Here is a 21,406-nt window from a genome sequence, read left to right on the forward strand (position 1 = left end):
CCTCCCTACATTGTCCCTGCTTCAGATTAGCCCAACTCCCATTGGACTGTGAGATCCTTAAGAACAGGGATCATGTCTACCAATTCTATTGTATGGCATCCTCCCAAGTGCTTAGTCCAGCACAAAATTAATGCTCAATAACTATCATTTGCTGATCGAACTCTAACCTAATGGGACCACCTGGCCCACCTTGAATGGAAAGTCACAGTTTTATGCTCTGGTTCAGCCTTCCGGTGGGGAGTTGGCACGAATCCTGCTTTTTGCCCCAGTAAGCATGGAAAGGATTGGCCTTGAGGAATTGGAAAAGGGGAGGAAACAATGGCAGAAGAAAGCAAGGAACGGGGCAGCCGACTGAGGCCACTGCCATCAACTTCCTGGAATTCCTCCCTTCACCCCTTGGAGAAGGGCACCCCTCGGAAGCCGCAGCAAGAATTCCAGGTAGTCAACCGTGTCCACTGCTGTCTTTATTACTTTCTCCAGCTGTCTTCTCAGCAAAACATTAAGCATGTCTGTCTACTTATATAAAAATAAATTTCCCTAGTTCTGAACACATGCAATCACATACTTGAGAGCAATCCAGCCGGTAGGAAGAGAGAGCCCCTGTCAAGGCTCTTGAATTTAAAAGAGTCCAAACAGCTTGCTGATTGCTTTTCATCTATAGATGATCATGGGTAATCCAGGCAACTGATTTCCAGGAAATAATGATCCCGGAAAGCAGGAGTTGCAAGAATAAGTTTCCTACTTCTCCTTGAGTCCCTTGACTTCACTTTCACCTTCAATAATCAGTGGAATATCATTACCACTAGTTTATGCCAATAGCCCTCTTTCCCACTTTGTGAGCTCCAGAAAACATGATTCCTTCACTCAGAACTCCCAAAGAAAAGTGAAAATCAGGGATTTGGTTCATCGGTAGATGTCTGAACCTCAATGAACGAAGTTTGAAGGCAACGGCTTGATGGGAGGAATATTTCCCAAGAATAATGTGTTGCTACGGTACAAAAGCACAGCTGCCAGAAAGACAGCAGGGTAACAGAGGAGGTTACTGCTGAAGAAGTTTCTCTGAAAATTATTTTGCAGTCGGCTCAACAGGGATATCAGTGTCTTTCCTTCCTGACTTACAAGACGTCTCTAAGGATTTTTTTCCTAGGGAGGACATTGTTTGCTGTCATAAATTTTCCACTGGGGGTGTCTCAAACCACTTTCCAAATATGGATATCTTAAATTCTGTAGTTTTGGGGGTGACCTTCAGATCCTGCACATCTAACAGCTAGGTTAATGGAATAAAACACTCAAAAAAGGATACCTAAGTTTGGCTTGGTTCCCAACTGAAGATTCTTTTCCAAGATTTATTCAGAATTGTGATATATTTTCCAAATGATAGAACATCAAAGAAGATGACCTCTGGTTTATGTAACTTTCTTGAGCTTTTAATAAAAACAACAATAATAATAATAATTGTGGAATTTGTTAAGCATGTACTATGTTCTGGGCACTGTACTTAGTGCTGAGGGATAGTAATAATAACAATGGTATTTGTTAAGTGCTTACTATGTGCCAAGCACTGTTCTAAGCACCAGGGTAGATACAAGGTCATCAGGTTATCCCACGTGGGGCTCACAGTCTTAGTCCCCATTTACAGATGAGGTCACTGAGGCCCAGAGAAGTGAAGTGACTTGCCCAAGGTCACACGGCAGACACGTGGGCAGAGGCGGGATTAGAACCCAGGTCCTTCTGACTCCCAGAATCATTTACTGTCTCTAATTTAAAAAATCAGAAATCAGTCAAGGCACTGGAATTTCTTTTATCTTCTTAATTTATGGTTTAAATGCTGCAATATATGTCCCAATTAGCCCTGGCATTTAGGGTTTTTTGTTATCATAATTATTATGGTATTTGTTAAGCACTTACTATGTTTCCAGACTGTAACATCATTGTGGGCAGGGAACTTGTCTACCAATGCTGTGGTACTCCCTTAAGCGCTTACTACAGTGCTCTGCATAGAGCATGTGCTCTATAAATACAACTGATAATGATGATGATGATGTGTGAAGCACTGTTTTAAAAGCTAGGGCAGATGCAAATTAATCAACCCCTGCCCCACATGGAGCTCGAAGTCTCAATAGAAGGAAAAATTGTTTCCTTCTCATCATTCATTCAATCGTATTTATTGAGCGCTTACTGTGTGCAGAGCACTGTACTAAGCGCTTGGGAAGTACAATTTGGCAACATATAGAGATGGTCTCTACCCAACAGTGGGCTCACAATCACCAACACTCCAACAGGAGGAATACATGGAAGTCTTCCACTTCACTTCTTCTCTCTGCCTCCGAGCTGAAAATGACCAACTCCTCAACAAATTTTTATAGAGCACCCGCAGGATAAATAGAGGGTACTACTTATTCAGGTAGCATTACTGGAATGAGATTGTTCTCACAGAACACTATCGGTCTATTTTTTAAACACTTCCTAAAAAACAAGCACGAAGTTAAGTGTTGGGATAGATTCCAGAGACCCAGATGGGTCACAATTCCTGTCCATCCCAGGGCTTATGAACTAAGAGATTCATTCATTCATTCATTCAATCGTATTTATTGAGTGCTTACTGTGTGCAGAGCACTGTACTAAGCGCTTGGGAAGTACAAGTTGGCAACATATAGAGGCGGTCCCTACCTAACAACGGGCTCACAGTCTAGAAGTGTTAAAGTTTCTCTGGGCCTCAGTTCCCTCATCTGTACAATGGAGATTCATTCATTCATTCATTCAATCGTATTTATTGAGCGCTTACTGTGTGCACAGCACTGTACTAAGCGCTTGGGAAGCACAAGTTGGCAACATATAGAGACGGTCCCTACCCAACAGTGGGCTCACAGTCTAGAAGGGGGAGACAGAGAACAAAACAAAACATATTAACAAAATAAAATAAATAGAATAAATATGTACAAATGAAATAAATGAATAAATAGTAATAAATACATACAAACATATATACATTATACAGGTGCTGTGGGGAGGGGAAGGAGGTAAGGCGGCGGGGGGGGGGGGGATGGAGAGGGAGAGAAGGGGGAGGGGGATTAAGACTGTGGGCCCCATGTGGGATGGGGCCTGGGTCCAAACTGATGGCAGAGCCGGTATCTTATCACCATTTTATAGAAGAGGAAACTGAGGCCCAAGGTCCAATAGGATGGACCTATAGTCACACGTCTGACTAGAACAAAGGTTTCCTGACATCCAGTTGTATGCTCTTTCCACTAAGCCATACCAGAGGCTCTCCAGAAAATATCCACTGTACCCTGCCTGACTGCAGGGGAATGGACTAGTAGACTTCAACGCTCTGAGGAACCTGAAGAATCTAGTGATCTGTGTCACTAGAATGCATTCCCTCCCCTTCCAGCCTATTTACTGCTCACTGTGAGCCCGAAGCTCTTTCAGTATTGTTTACCAGAACTGCTTTCTAGGTTTTCCATCTGATTAACTGTCCCTCTCGCAGATTGCTTCCTCAAGATGTCCCAGCTTATGTTTTCCTCCGGCCGACTTACGCTTTATTTCCTGCCTCAATTTCTAATCTCTCGGGTTCCTCCTGCATCATTTCTATGGGGTTCACTTTTCAATTTAGATCTGTAGATTTCATTAATATGTTGTTTACTCCCTCTTACAGATCATTAATGAAGATGTTAAATAAAACCAGGCCAAATTCCAAGCCTCTCTGCTCTGCACTAAGCATCTCCCCTCACCTCGATATATTGTCGTTTATTATTGCCCTTTGTCATTTATCACTACCAGTACTGGGGATAGTGTTCCTATCTGAGCCAATTGGAATTAATTTTGCATGTGAGGCATTGCATGAAATGATTCACTAAAACTGAGATATATTGCCTTCATCTAGAGCATTCTGTTTATTTGCTAATTTTATCCCTCTCTCGCTCCCAAAAGTTCTCCTTTGTCTGGAGTGATTTGTTTTATATGTCCTGTTATTATTCATGTTTCCATTATTTTTGAGCTGTTCAGATGTTCATTCCTTCTCATGTTTGTTCTCTTCAAGTGGCTGAAGTTAAACTTAAATCTTTCTGAACCCAGATCGCTTTTAGTTCCTTTCCAAGAGCTCTGAACAGCAGATATTTTTTGCTCCTCTTGTGACCTTCTGTTACAAGCTTTTCTGCCTTCTGAACATGTGTTTCTTTACCATCAACATACACACACACACACACAAACATGAACTCTACGATTAAATAAAATATCCCTCCTCTTGTCTCATAACATAATTTGCTCTTCTGCCAATCCAAATTTAGTTAGGTAGCAATAATACCATTGCAATTTATTCAGCACTTACTGTGCGTTAGACATTGAATAGTTGCAAGGTAATGAGATCAAACAGCTCGGGTCCCACTTGGGACACACAATCTGCCATCCCCATTTTACAGATAATGAAACTGAGGTCTAGAGAGGTTAAGTGCTTTGTCCAAGATCCCCTTGCAGATACTGACTCTCATTCCTGTGCTCTTTCCATTAGGCCACAGTATAGAGATGCCTGGCAATGCTGTATTCTAAATTCACGTTTCAGCCAGACATACATATCTATAAGCATTCATTCAATCGTATTTATTGAGCACTTACTGTGTGTAAAGCACTGTACTAGGCGCTTGGGAAGTACAAGTTGGCAACATATAGAGACAGTCCCTACCCAATAGCGGGCTCACAGTCTAGAAGGGTAAGTGACTTGTCCAAGGTGAGGCAGCAGACGGGGCGGGGGCCGTCGGGGCGCGGACAGATTTCCTACATCAGGATTAGGAATAGGTGGCAATGTCAGGCAACTCTTCCCTTTCACACACACTGCCAAGTTGGAGAATAAGATTGCGGAATCATCTCATGGGAGACGGTGTATGAGAATTGAGGTTGCCTGCCAAATATCTTACTAGCCAACTGCAAATGCTGAAATTTTGGCTTGTCAGGGAGTAGCAGAAAGCTCCCCTTCTTGCCTGACCATTGGCTGGATGAGAGGAGCTTGCTGAACGGTCTCTTCGTGCCCATCCCTGGGGGTCCCCAGCCGTCCTCGTGATGTGCAGGGGTCTTCACTTGCTCCCTCAAATGGGCCTCAGACATCTCTGGGAAGCTTCTTTCCCTCCCGTCCCCCTGCCCCGGGGCAGTCGGAGCCCCTCACTGCCTGTCAGGCTCCCCGTAACCATTCCAGACCATCCTCCGGTCGGAATACGATTGATGATGATGATGATGATTACTCTATTTATTTATTCTACTTGTACATATCTATTCTATTTATTTTATTTTGTTAGTATGTTTGGTTTTGTTCTCTGTCTCCCCCTTTAAGACTGTGAGCCCACTGTTGCGTAGGGACTGTCTCTATATGTTGCCAATTTGTACTACCCAAGCGCTTAGTACAGTGCTCTGCACATAGTAAGCGCTCAATAAATACGATTGATGATGATGATGCTGAAGACGATCCTGGGCTTCGTGGAGCTGAGGACAGAGGAACAGCTGTGTGCCTTGCAGAGACCGGTCGGATCTCGCAGGAGCTGTTTCACTGAGCAGAGCTGGGTGGTAGGGTTCTTTGCCAGGAGGAGCAGGTGGAGGAAACGGGAATCCTCAGGGGAAGGGATGGAGTTGGAGTATCAACAGGTATAGGTGCTCCAGATGAAATGCTCGGAAAGAACAGGGATGGATGAAAGGAATTAACTTACCAGAGCCGGCCTTCGGGGTGGATCAGAAAAGCCCTCAGCCCTCTCATACCTGTCATTTATTTATTTATATTGCTATCTCCCCCTCTAGACTGTAGGCTCACTGTGGGCAGAGAATATTCATTCATTCAATCGTATTTATTGAGCACTCACTGTGTGCAGAGCACTGTACTAATGTCTCATTGCTATACTGAACTGTCCCAAGTGCTTAGTACAGTATTCTGCACACGGTAACCACTCAATAAATATGATGGACTGGCTGACTAAAGGGGGAAAGAATTCATTTCGGTAACCACTCAATAAATATGATGGACTGGCTGACTAAAGTGGGAAAGAATTCATTTTACCTATTGCATCTTCCCCCTTTAGTCTTTTTCGCTTTATTGAGATTTGATCCAGGCCAGCAGCTACAGAATTCTTGCGCTGGATTAGACTTTAAGCCGAAACACTGCCATGATGGAATCAAGAATGGAAAAGGGAAAAACAAACACCGAACAATTCAGGATCCACTTGGACAGGAGAAGTGAGAAAATTCCCCCCTCAAACTGAAATCTGAACTGCCTGGATAAAAACGGATGAAAATCCATCTAATAGTGTCAAATCTATGGCCTCTGTGGAGGTGGATCTCTCTTAAAAAAGGTCTGTACTTAGTACAGTGCTGTGCACATAATAAGTGTTCAATAAATACAATTGAATGACTGATCTGGTCAAATATAAATGCTATAAGGAACTTATTGGTATTCCAACTAATTGAGACTATACTCCAACAGGACTAAGCTCGAGAATGTCTGACTAAAGCCCTGTGTCTATGGAGATCATATGTTATCCAACTCCCCAGTCGCAGGAACAAATATCCTTGTGTATGATAAAGAGCTGGTTGATTTTCTCTTAATTCTTCTGGTGGCGTAACTGGACACCTCTGCCCTCTGCGAGTTTGGCTCCCCGCTCTCCTTTGTCTTGGTTAGGTGACACCAATTCTTCAGCAGACATTGTAGTGTTCTTTTATGCTTCATAAGTTTTGTAGTCTCTGTGTTACTGTATACATCCCCTAGAGAAACTGGAGACGGTCTAGGATGGGTATTAATCTTGAACTGGGTTGGAACTGTGCCCGAGGATTTCTTCTCCCTCCTTCTCCAACGCTTTCCCTCCCTTTTCTTTTCTAGTCCCAAGGCTCTGGGTGATTTAAACTCTTCCAATTAGTGACCCTTATCTCACTTTCTTACAATCTCGACCGAGTGTGTAGCTGAATGTCAAAGATTAAAAATGGCTTTCCAACTTTTTAACGGGGAAGGAAGATTAGAAATACCTGGGTAAATACAAATTCAATGGGAAGGAAATGTACTCCCATTGGTGATGGATGTGTTCTTCAGAGTTGTCTGTTGGCACCAAAAGATGTTTGCAGAAGATCATGATGCGTGTCTGCATCACTCTTTCTGTTTGTTGGAGCACGCTTTTATTGTGCGTTGGTGTTGTCTGGGTTGGTGAATGGTTTATATGCGCTTCAGTCCAAAAATAGCACGCATCACTTTTCCCTCGTCATGCTAGGCATAGAGATGCTCAGGAAAGTCAGCCAAAGGACTTTGTATGTCTGTCAACTCAACTCGTGAACGCAAGAGGGAAGTGGTCATGTCATTCCTTAATTAATCCTTAATTAATTAATTAATTAATTGGCACAGCCCCTACGCACAATTCAGTAGGAGAAACTAGACCAACCGACATTCAATCAATCAAGATGCAGGTAAACCTGGGATTTGTACCTAGTAAATTCCTCAAAAATGTGGGTGTATCGTGAACCATTGTTTTGTAGGGTTTGTTTTCTCAGACTTTTCTTCTTATGCTATTTGTTAAGCGCTTACTACGTGCCAGGAGCTGTACTAAGCGCTGGGATAGATAAAAGTTAATCAAGTTGGACCCATTCCATGTCCACATGAGGCTCACAGGCTTAATCCCTATTTTGCAGATAAGATAACTGAGGCGCAGAGTAGTTAAGTGATTTACCCAAGGTTACACAGCAGACAAGTAATAAAGCTGAGACTTTTCAAACTGCCTTCCCCACTGGGCAAAGCACTGTGGTCTAGGGGAAAGAGTCAGAGAACCGGGATTCAGTCAATCAGTCACATTTATTGGGTGCTTTTGCAGAGCACTGTACTAAGCGCTGGGGAGAGTACAGTATAAAAACAAACAAACACATTCCCTGTCCACAGTGAGATTACAGTCTGCTCAGTCACCTATCCTTTGTGGGACATTGGCAAGTCACTTAACTTCTCTGTACCTCAGTTTCCTCATTTATAACACAGGGATTAAATCCTTCTCCCTCCACTTTGGATGGTGAGCCCCATCTGGACATGGACTGTGTCCAACCTGATCATCTTGTATCGTCCCTAAGTCTGTGTACAGTGCCTGGCAGAGAAGCAGCGTGGCTCAATGGAAAGAGCCCAGGCTTTGGAGTCAGAGGTCATGGGTTCAAATCCCAGCTCCACCAATGGTCAGCTGTGTGACTTTGGGCAAGTCACTTAACTTCTCTGGGCCTCAGTTACCTCATCTGTAAAAATGGGGATGAAGACTTGTGAGCCCCCTGTGGGACACCCTGATCACCTTGTAACCTCCCCAGCATTTAGAACAGTGCTTTGCATGTAGTAAGTACTTAATAAATACTATTATTATTATTATTGTTATAGTAAGTACTTTATGAATACCATAAAAAGGCAAAAAATCCCCAGGATCCAGGAACTGACAATCTTTTGGTGAGAGACAGATAGACAAGAATTTTTTCCAAATAATTAGATTATTATTATTGTTATACTAAGTACTTTATGAATACCATAAAAAAGGCAAAAAATCCCCGCGATCCAGGAACTGACAATCTTTTGGTGAGAGACAGATGGACACGAATTTTTTCCAAATAATTAGAACAGGAGGAGGACGAACAAAGATTAACTAGTAGCATGAATGGCAGGGATGGTAAATACATGAATATATACAAATGTACGTTTATACATAGAAAGAATACATTCTTATAAACACATATATATATGTATACAGGCATCGAGGAGGAATACAGAATACACAAGTACTTTGTTGAGTTGATGTGATTTGGAGTGGTGGAAATTAAATAGACAAGGCCTTTTTGTGTTTTCACGAGGGTTTTGAATAGGGGGAGGGCTGGGGTCTGTAAAATATAGGAGGAGAGAGAGAGGTCCCAGGACAGAGGAACAGCTTGGGCAAGGGTCAGAGGTAGGAGAGCTTAGAAAGAAAGAGGTGCAGTTTGAAGGTAAATCTGGGAGGAGTGAAGAGTGCAAGTGCACCCTGGGGAGTCATAGATGACAAAAATTGATATATAAAATGGGGAAAAGTGGAGAAGAGCCATGCTAGTAGCTCATAATCCATCAGTGCTATTTATTGAGCACTTTCTGTGAGCAGAGCCCTGTACTAAGCACTTGGGAAAGTACAACAGAGTTAACAGACACAGTCCTGCCCACAAGGAGCTTACAGTCTACAGGAGGAGCTCACGGTCTATAATGCTAGCCACGTCTTCTTGGGATACCAGGAAAGAATCAAACCCCAGTAATCCTGAGTACATTCAGAAATGACCCATATCTGCCTAATCCATTCTGGACTGGGAAAGATCAGAGTGCTATAGCAAAAAATGTACAGTCCTAAGATATTGGAGATGTCATGAAGAAAGCATCAAAACAGCGATAGTCCACATATTATCCATGTCCAGTGACTGGTCCCTTCAGAAAGCCCTGTTTCTCCCCAGTGGGAATCCCCGACGGATCCCCGACGGACGTATGAATTTACGAGGCATTTGGTTGCCTCGCAGAATTGCCTGGATGTCCTGTCAATTCTACCAATCCTGAAGCGAAGGGGTTGAACTTTATATGCCCCAACATTGCACCACCTCCCTCTCCCACTCATATGATGCAATCTCATAAGAATAATAATAATAATTATAATGGCATTTATTAAGTGCTTACTATGTGCAAAGCACTATTCTAAGCGCTGGGGTGGTTACAAGGTGATCAGGTTGTCCCATGGGGGGCTCACAGTCTTAATCCCCATTTTACAGAGGAGGGAACTGAGGCCCAGAGAAGTTAAGTGACCTGCCCAAAGTCACACAGCTGACAATTGGCGGAGCCGGGATTTGAACCCATGACCTCTGACTCTAAAGCCCGTGTTCTTTATACCGAGCCACGCTGCTGCCTACTTGCCACTGAGGATTAGATTGCCAATTCCTCAAAGGCAGGGATGGCGTCTTCTACTTCGGTCACACGCTACCTAATGCCAAATACAGTGCTCTGTGCTCAGTAGGTGCTCAATGAATATTGAGAAGCAGCATGACTCAGTGGGAAGAGCGGGCTCTGCAGTCAGTGGTCATGGGTTCAAATCGCGCCTCCGCCAATTGTCAGCTGTGTGACTTTGGGCAAGTCACTTCACTTCTCTGTGCCTCAGTTACCTCATCTGTAAAATGGGGATTGACTGTGAGCCCCCCGTGGAACAACCTGATCACCTTGTAACCTCCCCAGTGCTTAGAACAGTGCTTGGTACATAGTAAGCATTTAATAAATGCCATCATCATTATTATTATTACTGACAAATAATGAGACGATCAGTACAATCAAATTGAAACTGGCAAAATGAAAATCTGCCTTTCATTTTAGTGGGAAAAAGAGAAAAGGGACAACAGCTGGTAAGAAAAACGAGGCGCTGAAAGTGACTTTTTAACTTAATTCTGAGGAACTGCTCCCTCTTTAAAGTAACAGTCTCTCCCTCACCGCTGCCCTGGGATGTCATAAACCACTTGGATTTTGTCTAGGAAACTTGCTAAACTTGTTGCTTTCTAGATTATTTCCCTTCTCTGGCTACATAATCCATAGGCAACCAGACTTCATTCGCTCAGGTGCTAGCCTCAGGGAATCACTTGCTTTAATTAGAGGGATTAAATGCCATTTTAATTGTGCACGATGATTAATAAACATGCTGAACTGCCGAATAATCATATGCTGGAGTAAGAGATTTTCTATTCTTGATATCTTCATTCATTAACTGATACTTATCCAGATTGAGAGCCATTCTGCCAATTAGATAGGAGGCCTCATCTCAACTCAGGTTTATTATTACTTTCTAATAAAACTGTGGGCCGGGAATATGTCTACCACCTCTGTTATACTGTACTCTCCCAGGAGCTTAGTATAGGGGCTCTGCACACAGTAAGCACTCCATAAATACAATCGATTGATTCATTAAATGAATATTGATTGAGTCCTTCTAGACTGTGAGCCCACTGTTGGGTAGGGACTGTCTATATATGTTGCCAATTTGTACTTCCCAAGCACTTAGTACAGTGTTCTGCACACAGTAAGCGCTCAATAAATACGATTGAATGAATGATTACAGAAACACAGAACAAGCGGAAAGAGCCCGGGCTTGGGAGTCGGAGGAAGTGGGTCCTAATCCCAGCTCCTGGCTCCGCCACTTGTCTGTTGTGTGACCTTGGGCAAGCCACTTTTTTTCCAATGTAATTTATTAAGCTCTTACTATGTGCAAAGCACTGTTCTAAGCGCTGGAGAGGTTACAAGGTGATCAGGTTGTCCCACGGAGGGCTCACGGTCTTAATCCCCATTTTGCAGATGAGGTAACTGAGGCACAGAGAAGTGAAGTGACTTGCCCGAAGTCACACAGCTGACAATTGGCAGAGCCGGGATTAGAACCCATGACCTCTGACTCCAAAGCCTGGGTTCTTTCCAATAAGCCACGCTGCTTCTCCACTTAACTTCTTCTGCTGCTTCTTCACAACTTCCCTCTGCCTCAGTTACCTAATCAGTAAAATGGGGATTAAGACTCTGAACCCCACATGGGACAACCTGCTTACCTTGTATCTACCCCAGTGCTTAGAACAGTGCTTGGCATACAGTGAGCGCTTAACAAATACCGTTATTATTATTATTATTTAAACACTGCACTCTCCCAAGCACTTAATACAGTGCTCTGCACACAGTAACTGCTCAATAAATACAGTACTCTGCACACAGTAAGTGCTCAAGTAATACGATTGTATGAATGAATGAATGACATACCATTGATTGACTGACTGATTAAATTATCCTACCCGGAGCTATTATATGACTTGATTAGAACGCTGGAACTTTTCAATTTTCTTCCTCGGATGTAGCCCAAAACTGTATACCCTGTGGGTATGCATTAAGTACTTGTTGACTGACTGACGCACATTTTTCAATGCTCTCTTACTCTGTCTCCACCTGGATTAAGGCCATTTGTGAAGAATCTCTTGCTCAGGTTGTCTGCACGGGCCAAATCTGTTTTTGGACAAAATCTCCCTGTAGGAAACTCCATTTGGGGCTTGCAACAGAAACAAGCGAACTTTAAGCTTAGTACAGCGCTCAACACAGTAAGCGCTTAGAAAATACCACTGATGGACTAAGAAGCATCAATGTTAACTGAAACAGCACAGCGTAGCTGGGGCCAACCATTTTGGATTAATTAGTGGACAGAACCCTAATGGCGACACACTCAGATAACGAGCAGGCATTTCAAGCTTTTCCACAACCCCAGCTCTTTGCCCTCATCTACTGCGGCTCTGAGGAAGCGAGGTCCTGGCTCCACGCAGGCTGACTTCATGGAAACCAGGAGAGGACAAAATTCCTGAACTGCGGATGTCAGTTGGGGAGAATCCTGGCTTCAACAGAAACCAGGCAGGAGAAAAAAAGCAAGCTTACAGTGTCTATACAACCTAAACCTAATACATTTAAGCCTTTCTGAACTCTGATAAAAAGCCCAAGTTTCAAATCCATCCCAAGGAGGCTGCCTAACTAGAATAATGCTGTTTTTGGCCTTAAACTCAAATGGAATTCCTAACATTTTTTAACCTATCATTAAGTTTGCCCCAAGCAGACACGGCTTATGAGAATGGGGCTATCCATATAAGTGGAAGAGTCACTTTCAGCGGGCTAATCTTGCTAGTCAATCATCCCAGCCGATGGGGCAGTTTTCCTGGGCAGGAAGTGAGATTTCCTTCTACGATGGAGTAAACTCCAACTGACAGAGAGCAGAGAAGTTGGGTTAATTGTCATGCCATCACAATTATATCTGCGGGGGATTTAAAGCGCTCTTGGGTGCTGAAGAGTCCTGGAGGGTTGAAACAGCCCCATGGACCAATTAACTGGAAAGGTAGAGCCTAAATTTGTTCTTAAATTCCTATATCTTCCCCAAGTCGGGCTCTTCCAGGAACACCCAACCAAGCACAATTCACCTGGAATTATAACAACCTGGCCGCCTTGATACGGGAGGTGAATTACCTGAGAATAACCCTATTAACTGGTGACATGAAGAATTGGAAGCAGTTGGCTCCCACGACGTGGCTGCGGAAATAGGTTCGCGGTAGCTTCTTCTTGGCTGTGCATTTCTGTGTAATTACGGACCACTCACCTTGTCCCGAGACAGGGACACGGCTTTTCTATCTGATGCTCCTTGCCCTGCTCCAGAAGAGCAAGTGAATTTGAATTGCTCTTCTGGCACAGCCCCTGTAATTATCCCGTCTGTCACTGCTTCCCAAACTCGAGTCTATTGCTCTTCTGGAGACCCAGGAATGGAAAGCTTTCCAAGGAAGAGAGCTTCCCCAGTACTTAACCCCCTGAAAGATCAATCAGTGGCATTTGAGGGCTTTACTGGGTGCAGAGTTGTACTAAGAGCTTGGTAGAGTACAAAAGGGTAATTAGACATAACCCTGCCCTTGAGGAGTTTACACTCCAGTGGGGGAGACAGGCAGGAAAACAAGTTACAGGGAGGGATAGCAATCCTTGTGAGCAGAGAATGGCAGGGAATGTGTTTATTGTTGTATTGTACTCTTCCAAGGGCTTAGTACAGTGCTCTGCACACAGTATGTGCTCAATAAATATGATTATTTATTAATAAATATGATTAAATGAATGAATGTGTCTATTTTTATACTGTCCTTTCCCAAGCATTTAGTACAGTGCTCTGCACACAGTAAGTACTCAATAAATACGGTTGAACAATTGAATGAATGAATCAGCAAACCCTCTACAGAAGAAGGGGAATGAAATTCTTCCCATGGATGATCCCCTGACCTTCTCTGAACTTGTCCTGACTTTTATTTTTAGTCCCTGTGATTTTGATTTGATGAAAATCAATTCAGCTATACTTGTTTGACATTTCTACCCTTGTCTTGCAGTACTTCCTCTTTTTAAGAGACCCAGACCATTGTAGACTGTTTTCCCATGCAGGATACTGAAAGTCTTGCTTACACAAAATGGTTCTATTCAATTTGTTCTGTACTTTCCAGTGCAAATTCCCCAGATCTTTTTTTTCCATATCACCATTAAACATTGCAAGATTACAAAGGGATATTAGCAGTTATGGAAATATTCTATTACTATTTACCATTACTACTGTTGTTATTACTAGTGAGTGCTTTAATAAATACTATTACTGCTGCTACTATTACTAAATTATTAGGAATTGTTTTGCAGATTTGTCTCGGTGCATTTGATTGAAGAAATCTGAAGTTATATACCAGCCTCCACCCAGGAAACTAGACACTCAAATGAAGACCTTCACCAGTACCATCGAACTCAGTGATATCATATCTGATATCTAGACTGTAAGCTCTTTGTGGGCAGGGATTGTTTGCTATATTGTACTCTCCTAAGCGCTTAGTACAGTGCTCTTCATATAGTAAGCGCTCAATAAATACAACTGACTGACTGATATGCCACCTCTCTCCCTACCTTCAAAGCCTTCACAAAATCATATCTCCTCCAACAAGCTTTCCCTGACTAGGCCCTCACTTTTATTTTCCCTCCCTTCTGTGTTGCCTATGCACAACCCCATTACACTCATTTTCATATCCCTACACTCTCTCCATTTCCCCTACCAGTAATTTATTTTAATGACTGTTTCCCCCTCCAGACTGTAAGCTTCTTGTGGGCAGGGAACGTGTCTATCAATTGTACTGTATTATTCTCTCCCAAGCACGTAGCACAGTGCTCGACACATAGTAAGCACTAGGTAAATACTGCTGATCGATTGGTCGAACGAATTCTGCTACCTAGGAAGCAGTTATCCAAACAAGCCCAGTTAGAAAAATGAGTAGAAAAAAGAATAAAAAGGCCAACCAGACTTTAATGTTGACTCACAGAAGGAGTGTGATAATAGGACATTAAGACAATGTGACAGACTAAGTTGTAAGAATAAAAATCTACTGTATCCACAACTGGGCCTGTTATAGAAGACAGATCTAGATTCTAGTTTCCACCGGTGTTCAAATAGAAGGTGAAGATTATGGGTCCTGGAAAGCCGTCAGATCATCAGCATTAAGGCAAGTCTTATGGCGACGGAGCGTAGCTGGGTGGAAAATGTGAGAAGAATAGACTATACTGTTCCAGTGGTTCCTGGGGCCTCATGATAGCACATGGAAAAATATGTAAAATATCTCACACTGCTGTTTCACTCCTCCTGTATTCTGTTCTGAGCCCTGCTGTTAGTCCTTTGGGAAAAAAACTACTTCCCTGGGAATAAGAAGAACTGGGATTTAGTGTCTGGTTCTGTCTACAGCTGGCCAACATGGGCAAAGCTCTCCCAGGAACTTGGCGAGGTGCTCCATCTCTTCCTGCCTATCTGTTCATGGTATTCTGTAGCCCAGCGTGTGCAAGACTGAGAGGGAAGAGAGAATGTGAGTGGAGCTGGGAAAACCACTCGTACTATAATCAATTCCTCTGCACTGGTTCTTGGGCCTGAAATCTCGGGAGCAAGGCTTATCCGTCATTCCTGATGGGAGACTCCATCATCATCATCTTGCCCTGAGCAAAGGTCAAATGCTAATACTCCAGAGAACTGGAAAACTTAAGAACCAAGGTTAATGTCCTGCTATCCTTCATTCTGTGTTTTTTCTACCAGAATAGTGCATTTCAATGACATATTAGGAAAATATAGAATGCACAGGGGTAGCATCTAATGGACCCATTTTGTATGAGTAGATGCCTCTGAACCCTACAGCTAAATAAGGGGCAATCTCTCCATGAACACTGGAGAGACGGGGCTGTGGGTCATTATTTTGATCAACGGTATTCACAGATAAAATAATGATAATAATAATAATGGCATTTATTAAGTGCTTACTATGTGCAAAGCACTGTTCTAAGTGCTGGGGAGTTTACAAGTTAAGTGACTTGCCCAAAGTCACACAGCTGACAAGTGTCAGAGCCAGGATTTGAACCCATGACCTCTGACTCCAAAGCCCGGGCTCTTTCCACTGAGCCAATCTGCTTCCCCAAAAGGATTATTTTGGCAAGATGTGGACTGTCCTAACACCACAGAAACAGGAGGGTTCTTGATCAATGAAAGACATTCTTAGAGAAGAAGACAACATGATAGTGGAAGCTTCTCTTACATATACACAACAGATATCTAAAAATATAGATATTTCTGCCCTAGTGGGCTTACAATAAATGTTTGAATTACAGCAGCTGGGGGAAATATGCTTTTATTTGACAAATTTTCTGATAGAAAAAAAAAGCCTGTTTAAAAATATTCTCTTGTTTAAAATGCTACCAAATGAAGTGTTATCAAAGCATCTGCTGTCTGGAAAACTACAGTGTATACAATGCAACCCGGCACCTTCCTGATGTAGAGAGCTTTGCTTAAGTGCTTGGAAATGCACAACAGAGTTAGAGAACACAACCCTGGCCTCAAGGAGCCTACACTCTAGCAGGCATATCTATTAGACCAATATTTTTAGGTACCAAACTGTGGAAAAACCTGAACCCAACTGGAACAAAAATTACAGATTTTTTTTAACCCTTATTCCAGGCAGCAGGTTGGTCAAGAGATCCAAGTAAAAGCAAATGATTTGAACAGAACTACAGTATCAAGTTTAAAATGAGAGAAAGCTTTTCATCTGCACTGAATTAAGGTGTTTTTGCTATTTTGGGAAGGACTCTGGGATCAGTGGACTTAAAAGTCATATGACCCTATAAAATAAAATTAGCAATATCTTAGCTAGGACTGAGTGATACATCCTTGTGAGCAGGGAACATGTTTGCCAACTCTGCTGTACTCTCCCAAGTGCTTAGTACAGTGTTCTGCACATAGTAAGCACTCAATAAATACCACTGATTAATTCACCTAGAAAGCCTAAAAGCTTAAAGACATATAATTGACTGCAGAGTCTAGTTTAAAGGAAAACATTTGTTCTGTCATTTACTGGACAATACCAGGCATGTCATTCTTGATCAATTTTCTACACATTTTCATAATAAAATTAATTCTGAGCCACATTTGCTTGTCTCTACCTGTCTGTCCTGTGTACAGATGTAGCGCCTCTTGGAAGCAAGTGAATGCAACTCATCTTCTCCATGATCTTTTATTTATGTCCTCAAATATTTAAAATAAATAAGGTTAATACCGATAGTACAAGGTTGTTTAGGTCCTTGCAAGGCCTATTTTTTCATCACACCTCTTTTGTTCCATCTTGCTTAGCAAATCAGTTGCTAGATATATTTTGATTAGTTTGTACTTTAATGGATCATGTACGGAAAGTCCACCTTTCACATCGGGGCCATTAATTTTTCTTGAGTCTGATGGGAAAAACAGGTATGCCTTTTTTTGTGTGCTGATTGAAAAGTGATGGATTATTTTCATGTGGTAAGAAACACAATGTTTTCTTTAGCACAGCAGGATATTCTGTTTGCAAGGTCTAACAGTGAAATATTATGCATATCTGCCACTGGCCTGCTGCCAAAGATTGAACAGAAAAATCAGAAGAGAATTTGAATCTGAATCTTAAACCCAGTGCAGTCCTACAAGGAAACTAATGAGCCATTCGAAACAGAAAAGCATTTGTACTAATATATGATGGCTGCCATACGTGTCAACATTTAGCAAAATAGTAAATAATTATTCATTTAAATGTTACCTTGAACTTTAATTTAGAAAAAGATATGCATCCCCAGGATTTTCTAAACATGTACCAATGTTGGGATTTTTCTTTTAACCCCCAATTCAACAGACCCTGACACTTTTAACTCTCAAACTGGTCACTTATACAGTCCATTTTCAAAAAGGGGAAACAGTTGGAACTAGCACCTTTATTCAGAGAAAATAACCACATTTAACTGGCATTAGTTCCTACTTAATATTGAAAACTGTAAGCTAATCACTACGATGAAGGCGAGGTTTTGAGGTTGTAGAAAGAAAGAAAGATTGTACCAAGTATAAAACAATGGAGTGGAATTTTTCATTGGGTTCTAGTCTAGGAAACAACTAAAGTGATATTTTGAGATGGTTAAACATCTCAAATTATTTTTCCTACATTTTAAATTGGGAAAACTCAGAACATTTTATGAAACTGGGCCTTTCTCTCTACTTAATTTTAGACATAAGGGTGTGTGCAGGAAAAGAGACAAAAACAGAGAAGCAGCATGGCCTAGTGGAAAGAACCCAGTCTTGGGAGTCAGAGGACTTGGTTCTAATCCTAGCTCTGCCACTTCTCTGCTGTGTGACCTTAGGCGAGTCACTTCACTTTTCTGTGCCTCAGGTCCCTCATCTGTAAAATGGGGAGTAAGACAGTGAGCCCCTTGGGGGACATGGACTGTGTCCAGCCTGATTAGCTCGTGTCTACCCCAGTGCTTAGTACAGTGTCTGGCACATAGGAAGCACTTCAGAACTACCCTAAAAACAACAAGAACAACAACAATAACTATTTGTCATCTCAGAATTCTGGAGCCTTGTTAACTCAACTTCCAAAATTTCTTTCTTTAGATAAGGAAATTTCATTCTGCCAGGACTCATTGAGCTCTGGCCCAGATTTTGCTTCAATTTCAAATGGAAGAAGTGCGAAGGCCGCATGGGCCCTCTCCACTTGAAAATATTCAGCATCGCTACAGGAATACATAAGGAAAGAGAAGAGCAAACGTGGCAAAAAACCCAAATAAATGATCTCCCAAACAACAACAACAGTAACTATTTGTTATCTCAGAATTCTGGAGCCTTGTTAACTCGACTTTCAAAATTTCTTTCTTTAGATAAGGAAATTTCATTTTGCCAGGACCCAATGAGCTCTGGCCCAGATTTTGCTTCAGTTTCAAATGGAGGAAGTGCGAAGCCCACATGGGCCCTCTCCACTTGAAAGTATTCAACATCACTTGAGGAATACATAAGGAAAGAGAAGAACAAACGTGGCAAAAAAACCCAAATAAATGATCTCCAATACGATCAAGGTTCCTGTATGTGTTATAATCTCAATGGAACTGCCTGTAAATTAGGGAATTTCCATTTTGAGAAGGTAACAAACTGTGGCATTCGCAGCAGTGCTAGAGTTAAGGACTTTGTGAAAGAAGTCATATTGATTCTGAGAACTTGGGTTATACAAAGAGTAAAATCTGCTGTGAAATATTGGCTATTTCTTAGACCGTCTTAGTATGCAAGCTGTTCACTGGGTGTAAATTAGCGACTGATGGTAGGAGAAGCATCGGCTTTTTCAGGTCGCTTGGAAATTGTTCCGTGCGAGGTACCGGCATTTTATTAAGTGATCCTTTAGTGCTTTGACCGAGTTAACACAGCCCCTATGGAAGTACCTCATTTACACCCAGCGAGAAATGTAATAATAATAATAATACTAATAATGGCATTTGTTAAGCATTTACTATGTGACAAGCACTGTTCTAAGCGCTGGGATAGGTACAATAATAATAATGATGATGATGGCATTTATTAAGCACTTACTATGTGCAAAGCACTGTCCTAAGCGCTGGGGAGGTTACAAAGTGATCCGGTTGTCCCAGGGGGAGCTCACAGTCTTAATCCCCATTTTACAGATGAGGGAACGGAGGCCCAGAGAAGTTAAGTGACTTGCCCAAAGTCCCACAGCTGACAATTGGTGGAGCCAGGATTTGAACCCATAATCTCTGACTCCAAAGCCTGTGCTCTTTCCACTGAGCCATGCTGCTTCCCCAAAAGGATTAATTTTGGGGGAAATTTATTAATTTAGCCACTCAGTCCTAGCTAAGATATTGCTAATTTTATTTTATAGGGTCATATTAAAAGGATTAATTTTTTCGCTGTCCCACGTGGGGTCAGAGTCTCAATCCCCATGTTACAGATGAGGTAACTGAGGCATGGAGAAGGTCATGGGTTCTAATTACAGCTCCACCTGTGCTGTGTGAACCTGGGCAAATCACTCTTGTCAAGTCGCTCTTCTCTGTGCCTCAGTTACCTCATTCTTAAAATGGGGATTGAGACTCTGACCCCACATGGGACAGGGACTGTGTCCAACTTGATTTGCTTGTATCCACACCGGTGTTTAGCAGAGTGCCTGGCACAAAATAAGCACTTAACAGATGCCATAATAATAATTATTATTAAACTCTTCCCCAAAATGGTATATAGAAAGGCATTGAGAGAAACAGGCCCTGGAAGACAACATGTGCACATATTTCTTTAATCCTTCATTTTGCAAGTCTCCCTTCATATGAATTCCATGTTGACTTTATTTTGCCCTTTACCAAGCGGAAAGTGTGTGAGTTGAAAATTTTCCTATGGTTTTCCAGGAACAAAATTACATAATTTTAATTGTCTAAGTTGAACTATCTGGGAACTCTCTACTGTGTGACTAGAGGAAATTGCAAGTTAGTGACGACATTGTGTGAAAAAGAAGCGTGGCTTAGTGGAAAGACCATGAGCATGGGAGGCAGAGGACATGGGTTCTAATCCCGGGTCTGCCACCTGTCTGCTGTGTGACCCTGGGCAAGTCACTTAACTTCTCTGTGCCTCAGTTACCTCATCTGTAAAATTAGGACTGTGAGCCACACGTGAGACACCCTGATTACCTTGTATACCTCCCCCCAGTGCTTAGAACAGTGCTTGGCACATAGTAAGTGCTTAACAAACACAATTATTATTATCATAAATTTCTGTAAACCCTGCCAATAAGGAATATAGACCAGGGCATGTAGGCAGGAGGTTTAGGGACACACATTTGCAAAGAAATGGGTAGACTACCTCTAAAAATTGTGACCCTTAAAAGGAAAAAAATGAAGAATATTGCTGTCTTCACACTGTGCCACTGTTGTTAACACTGTGCCACTGTTGTTAATGGAACAAATGACACATCACTGATAAGGCAGCTGAAAGCCTTATTCTTGAACAAATGGGCACTTTTACAATGTAGATTTGAATCTAAATTTAAAACAACAGGCATCTCCCTTTTTTAATGTTGACCCCCAAACGGCACCTCCACGAAGCTGAACAATGTAGTTCACCGTGTGATTTTTCCATCATGCTTTAATGTAGCTTACATAGTAAGGGTTCTCTGCAGCACCTAAAAAAAATCACTTCTAAAGCCTATCTTTGGGTTTTATGAAAAGACACCCTTCCCTTTTTTCCGCTGATGAAGTTTTTCCCATTTTCTTGGAGTCTTCTTTTCTCTAATATGTTGCACATGACGGTGATTATGTTATTTCTTTTTTGCATGTGATTATGTTATTTAGTGATTAGAGGGCTCTTCTGGTCAATCTCACTCCAGTTATAAAGTCTACATGGTGTATCATCAGCTGCACTGCAACCTTTATCAGCGTGCCGTCTCATCTGGCTTCAGACAATGCTTCCAGTATGTTCCATTTATTATTGAGAAGTGGCGAGCACTTCACATATTTCATATTTAAGGAGGCAAAGCTTTAACTTTA

This window comes from Tachyglossus aculeatus, chromosome 9, assembly GCF_015852505.1.
Source record: "Tachyglossus aculeatus isolate mTacAcu1 chromosome 9, mTacAcu1.pri, whole genome shotgun sequence".
Taxonomy (NCBI): domain Eukaryota; kingdom Metazoa; phylum Chordata; class Mammalia; order Monotremata; family Tachyglossidae; genus Tachyglossus; species Tachyglossus aculeatus.